The sequence below is a fragment of the Bison bison genome, unplaced genomic scaffold (genome assembly GCF_000754665.1).
Source record: "Bison bison bison isolate TAMUID 2011002044 unplaced genomic scaffold, Bison_UMD1.0 scf7180017864332, whole genome shotgun sequence".
In the NCBI taxonomy this organism is placed as follows: domain Eukaryota; kingdom Metazoa; phylum Chordata; class Mammalia; order Artiodactyla; family Bovidae; genus Bison; species Bison bison.
The window spans coordinates 1,989,887-1,996,927 of NW_011494904.1; the positions used below are offsets into that span (position 1 = coordinate 1,989,887).

General features: G+C 39.4%; 1 protein-coding gene across 1 annotated transcript in view; it reads right to left on the reverse strand.

Moving 5' to 3' along the window:
• Positions 1 to 7,041, reverse strand: part of DIAPH3 (diaphanous-related formin 3) — a 563,671-nt gene that overhangs the window by 460,323 nt on the left and 96,307 nt on the right. The gene's annotated exons all lie outside the window — the stretch shown is intronic.

Consider the following 7,041-nt stretch of genomic DNA (forward strand, 5'->3'; position numbering starts at 1 on the left):
CACTCTCCACTTTCACTTTCATCAAGAGGCTTTTGAGTTCCTCTTCACTTTCTGCCATAAAGGTGGTATCATCTGCATATCTGAGGTTATTGATAAAATGATATACATTACTTTTTGAAAATATATTAAGATAAAAACATCAAGTTTTTGAAAGCAGGGAATAATACATGAGAAGCATTTCCTGGTAAAGGGAGGAAACAAAGAATTTTCAAAAATGAAAAGTAATTTAGATGTTATCAGATCTAGCGCCCTAATTATTTCATATTGATTACAGTAATACTAAATAAATTCTAAGGCAAACAGAAAAAAAATCACAAGAAATACTTCAAATATAAATAATTCTTTTCATACATTTTTAATGTGCTAATACAACTCTTTTGAGTCAAGTCTCCAAGGTTTCCTATATTTTTCATTTATTATGGTTTTTACATCATCCAGCATTGTCACGCATAGGTAAATGCTTAATAAACACTATTTGGCAATGATCACAAACTAAACATTTAAATTAGCCATAGATTTATCCAGATGTTTCCAAAACTTAAGTTCTAGTAAATAAAAGTGATTATTAAATGAGTGCCAATTTACTACAAAAATGTAAAATGAATTTGTGTGCTATTCCAAGTTGTATTTAAAAGCTTTGCAAACAGCATACTATTAACTCTGCTGATTTGTTTTTATTTTCCTAATTGAAATGTGGTCCGTATTATCAGGCCATCTGCACTATGGCAAAATGACTTGGTAAACAAGACAAAAATGGTATTTTATATTAGCAACAACATCAGATTTTGATTCTGCTAAGAAAATATTATTCTAAAAAGACAGTTTCTGGTACCAATACTGAAAACTTGTATAAAGGAAGCTGCAGTAGGAGCGGCCCACTGACCTGCTTAGGGCACCAGCCAGGTGACTGGGGAGAGTCCAGGGTCTCCCCATGAGCCCCCCCCAAGAAGGAACATGAGGCATTCTCAACACAGCTGCAGGCAACAATCCAGCACCTTACTATCCACTTAGGGCCCACGGATCCCATTGTACTGATTCCATCTGCTGACACATGTTGTCTCTACCAAACTGTGAGCTCCTTGACATACTTGAGACCTTGTCTTACATTAGCTTCCCAAAGTTTCTTGCATGTGGTAGAAGCAAGACCGGCTTACTGCAGCCTGAAATAAAGAAGCAGGCACCTAGCCGCACGCAAAAGTCTGATGTAATCTGGTCAGTGACCATTCTGCTCTTCACTCCACATCATCCTCTTTGCTCTTTGTAAAAAAAAAAAAAAAAAAAACACTCTTTACATCTTGAGAAATACACAAAAACATCAAAAAGTAGATCATACATAATCCCAGGACTCCTTTTATTTAAGGATGAGACAAAAATTGAAATTCTTGCCTCAATTTCTCCAATTCTAGACCCAAATGACAGACATCTGCAAGTGCTTTTAACTAGTTTGGTTAGAGTATATCAATAGTTTTCCTTAAAATCGATAAATATACACAGGCACCAACTCATTCACATATACATGTATGTCTTCACAAAACAACTTTCTTTAAACAAAATTTGGTTTGTGCTATACACATGCTTCTCTATCATTTTCTGTATCAGCTGACTTTCCAAATCATAAATTCATTCATTTTAATAGCTGTATTACTGATCACAGCATGAATGTGCTGTAAATTACTTAACCATTTCTCCACTGATGGATACTTTAGTTATTTTAAATTCCTTTGCTATTTTACCAGTACTACAATGAACAATCTCTTACATCTTTTATCTTCAAGGTATTGTGATAAAAATAGATTTAAAGTAGTGGGATTGTTAGATAAGCAAGCTATGCAAGTTTTTTATTTTGAAAACTACTGCCAATTGGACTACAAAAAGGCTGCACTACTTCATATTCCTACACTCTCACCAAACACGCACTGTCGGCACTCTTTGAGCTTTCTATTGTGACAGATGAAAAATGCTCTCTATATCTATTTTAATTTACATATTGAGATTGAACATCTTTTCAAGTGGCTGTTTGCCATTTGTATTTTTCTTAGGTAAATTGCTTACTCATATTAAGTAAAGAATTTCCTACTGGGTTATTCATCTTTTTCCTAATGATTTGTAGGTGTTCTTTACACATTAGTAACATGCAGCAACTATTTCTTCCATTTTTTTATTTCTTCTAATTTGCTTTACTCCCTCCCTCTCCCTGTCACTGCCCATACAGAAACCTTAAGTTGTTACATTAACAAATGTACAGACTTCCCTGGTGGCCCAATGGTTAAGAATCCACCTTGAAATGCAGTAGGCTTGAGTTTGATCCCTGGTAGGGGAACTAATAGAGAAGGAAATGGCAACCCACTCCAGTGTTCTTGCCTGGAGGATCCCAGGGACAGGGGAGCCTGGTGGGCTGCCATCCATGGGGTCACACAGAGTCGGACACGACTGAAGCGACTTAGCAGCAGTAGCAGCAGGGGAACTAAGATCCCACATGCCACAAAACAAGTAAGCCTGCGCGTGGTATCTCCTGAGCCCACACACCACAACTAGAGAATTTGTGCATCAGAACCAAAGATCCCGCGTGATACAACGAAGATCTCAAGAGCTGCAACTGAGACCCAAAGCAGCCAAATAAAAGTTTTTTTTTAATGCACCTACCTTTTCCTTTACATTTTCTGGATTTAAACTTCCTTAAGAACACTCTCACTCCAAGATTATTTTTAGTCATATCACCCCTGAGTAATACTCTATACATCATATAACATACCCAGCCTAGCAAGGCTGCGTTTTCCTTACTGAACAGATAGGCCTAATATTAAAACCTCAAGCTTCACTAACTTAAAGTTCCTCCCATTCCTCAGCGTGGCCTCACTGAGATTAGGAAATCTATAATGTTGAACATGGCTGAGAAGCTTCACTGTTTTCCCACCTTGTCCTTCAATTCCATCATCCCTACTCATCGGATTTCCTCCAACACCTTTGGGGCTAAAGAGAATAGGGAGCAAAGAAAGCTAAGGCATGGAAACTACTATAATCAGGTGTCACTGCCACACCGTCCTCTGTCCTGGCTGGCAGGCAGATGCTGCAAATGTGGGTGACTCAGAGCCTCCCTCGCTGAGATCTGGCAGTCCAGCCCATACAGGCCTTCTCTGTGGGGTCACTGCATGTGCAGGTGGGCCCCTTGGACAAAATTCCTTCCAAGACAACTCAAAGTCAACTCCCTTCTAAGAGGCCATATCTAGTCACTGTTCTGATAAAAGCCCAAGTTGTTCCAACACCAGGTCTAATCCTGTCTCCTTGCTTTCACACCAAAGCAGCTCACATAGCCGCTTGCCTCAGAAATATCATTCACAGACAAGAGTCAGTTTCCAGTTCCTATGTCCTTAAACTGAAAAGAATACAGTCAGCTCCTGAGTGGGTCTCTCGAGTGTCTACTCATCTGGTTCCCATTCCCTCAAAAGGTGCTAGAGATAATGCCATAGTTGACACCTGTACCTCCAGAGAAAGCCTCTCTTTCAATTTTCTATTTTTTAATATTTGTAAGCTATTGTTAGCTTAAAATATTGAGCTACTGTTAGGTCATTCACAACCCACTTCAGTCTCTTTTCAAGGCCACACTGTTCCGGTATCTTCTTAGGCAGAAGCCCAAAGGCTAAGGATAGCAAGTGGGCTAAGGATTCAGTTCAGTTCAGTCGCTCAGTCGTGTGCGACTCTTTGCGACCCCATGAACGGCAGCACACCAGGCCTCCCTGCCCATCACCAACTCCCGGAGTTTACTCAAACTCATCTCTATTGAGTCGGTGATGCCATCCAACCATCTCATCCTCTTTCGTCCCCTTCTCCTCCAGCCTTCAATCTTTCCCAGCATAAGGATCTTTTCCAATGAGTTAGATCTTTGCATCAGGTGGCCAAAGTATTGGAGTTTCAGCTTCAGCATTACAGTCCAGAAGGACTCAATGGACATGAGTTTGGGTGGACTCCAGGAGTTGGTGATGGGCAGGGAGGCCTGGCTTGCTGCCGTTCATGGGGTGGCAAAGAGTTGGACACGACTGAGCGACTGAACTGAACTGAATCTTTAGCCCATTTGCTATCCTTAGCCGTTGGACTTCTGCCGAATTGCTGACACAGAAGGAAATGTCACATTTAATATTTCTACTATTGAAACCTTAGTTTTATTGTTATAATAATTCCTCTTTAGATTCTTTTATTCTTTTTTAGACTGTATCTTGGGTTGATAGATTTTCTTTCCTTCTTTATGATGTCATATTTTCTAAACTTTCTGTAACAATGAAAGTATTTTTGAAATAAGAAAAAAATGTTAAAATTGTTACTTTTAGTACCTTTATTCAGTGCATTCCCCATTAGTCACATTAAAGCTTTATACAAAACTAAATAATTACTTACAGCCATTTATTTATTTTTAATTTTCATATTAAGATGATATTTGAATTCTGATCATATCTCATAAAAAAACATACCTCTACAGAACTTTTAATGTGAAAAGTATTGAAAAATCATATTCCTTTCTCAGTAAGGAATAACAGACAAAAGCAATAGAATAGTTAAGAAATTATTCCACATTGGTTGAAGACCACCTCATTAAGTAATACTCTTATCTTTTTAAGATGTATCTTTGATTTAAAATTTGAGTATCTGAATAAATGAATGACACTAGAATGTTACTTGATTACAAAATAAGTTGATCTCAGAATTTCTAATCATTTTGATCATTTAAACAGCCTTCGTGTCTTAAGGAAATTTATTTTAAATGACAGGGGGAAATGTATAAAGATCACAAGCTATAAAAATAAAAATACTTAGTGAAAGAGTAAATGAGGACAACAGCTCCTGTCACATCCTCCTCTAGAAGGACTTAACAAGTGAACCTCAAGGGAGGTGCATTTTGCCAACTGTTACAATGCCCTCATCCCTTAAATTACAGTTGACTTCAGATGATGAATTAGTAAAAATCAAAATATAACAGATAATAAGGCTCCTATTAAAATGACCCAAGAATTTACACATGTGCACCAAGACCAAGTGTAACCTCAAGATAAAATGAATTTATTTTAATTACAGTATAAAGTATGACCTCAGGAATTCGGGGGTACTCTAACAGTAGGGAGTATATGCTACATGAGGAGGCAGTCTGCGGGGCTACTTGCACACATATCCAGAGACCCAAAGTTCTTCAGAGTTCCACGGAGACTCCCCCGGAAAGGGGGCGCCAACGATCTCATTTCTGCTGCATTAGGAATTCCCTGTCCACATGGAGCTTCTCAATTAACTCAAGGAATTAACTCATTAACTTCTCATTAACTCAATTAAGGTAATTCATACATGAAGTATGATGACAGTGAAGACAGGGAAAGCACATGATGCTATAGCACACACCCCAATATCTTCACAGTGACTCATCCAACAAACCAAGTAAGCAACTTCCTGTCATGTGACATTTTATATACACCAGCCGACAAAGAGAGAAGACAATACAAGAATTTTCTCCTCAATAATAGTATTTCTGATTGTGTAATGTTAAAATAATATTTGGATTTTAATACATTAGATTAGATTGTATACCTGCCCACAAAATACATACATACATCTTAGAATGTTGAACATCCAAGTTTGTCAGGCTTCAAAATCTGTCACATGTAGACAGTCATAAGTTCACAAAGATAATACTGTCACAAAGGAATCTATGTTGTCCAGATGACACATGACCTTGATGCGTGTCTTTCTTTTTCCACCAGGTACTATACAAAAAGGCCCGGGTACACGTACCTCCTCAGGACCCTCAAGCACTAACCAATGAGCAAAGAGAAAGCTCATTCATGCTTGTGCTCAGTCGTGCCCCATGCTCTGGGGCGCCACGGACTAAAGCCTGCCAGGCTCCTCTGCCATGGGACTTCCGAGGCAAGAATACTGGAGTGGGTGGCCATTTCCTCCTCAAGGAGATCTTCCCAACCCAGGGATTGAACCCGTGTCTCCTTCACTGGCTGGCAGACTCTACCACCAAGCCACCTGGGAAGTTTAACACCTAACTAAATTAGCAAGGAGAGTGGCAGTGCTGAGATCAAAACAGCACAAATTAGATCTTTAATAAATGTGGCTAAGTGGAGCTATTTCAAATCCTAAAAGAGGATGCTGTGAAAGTGCTGTACTCAATATGCCAGCAAATTTGGAAAACTCAGCAGTGGCCACAGGACTGTAAAACGTCAGTTTTCATTCCAATCCCAAAGAAAGGCAATGCCAAAGAATGCTCAAACTACTGCACAATTGCACTCATCTCACACGTTAGTAAAGTCATGCTCAAAATTCTCCAAGCCAGGCTTCAGCAATACGTGAACCGTGAACTTCCTGATGTTCAAGCTGGTCTTAGGAAAGGCAGAGGAACCAGAGACCAATTGCCAACATCCGCTGGATCATCGAAAAAGCAAGAGAGTTCCAGAAAAACATCTATGTCTGCTTTATTGACTATGCCAAACCTTTGACTGTGTGGATCACAATCAACTACGGAAAATTCTGAAAGAGATGGGAACACCAGACCACCTGATCTGCCTCGTGAGAAACCTGTATGCAGGTCAGGGAGCAGCAGTTAGAACTGGACATGGAACAACAGACTGGTTCCAAATACGAAAAGGAGTACGTCAAGGTTGCATATTGTCACCCTGCTTATTTAACTTATATGCAGAGTACATCATGAGAAACGCTGGACTGGAAGAAACACAAGCTGGAATCAAGACTGCCGGGAGAAATATCAATAACCTCAGAGATGCAGCTGACAACACCCTTATGGCAGAAAGTGAAAAGGAACTAAAAAGCCTCTTGATGAAAGTGAAAGTGGAGAGTGAAAAAGTTGGCTTAAAGCTCAACATTCAGAAAACGAAGATCATGGCATCCGGTCCCATCACTTCATGGGAAATAGATGGGGAAACAGTGGAAACAGTGTCAGACTTTATTTTTGGGGGCTCCAAAATCACTGCAGACGGTGACTGCAGCCATGAAATTAAAAGACGCTTACTCCTTGGAAGAAAAGTTATGACCAACCTACAT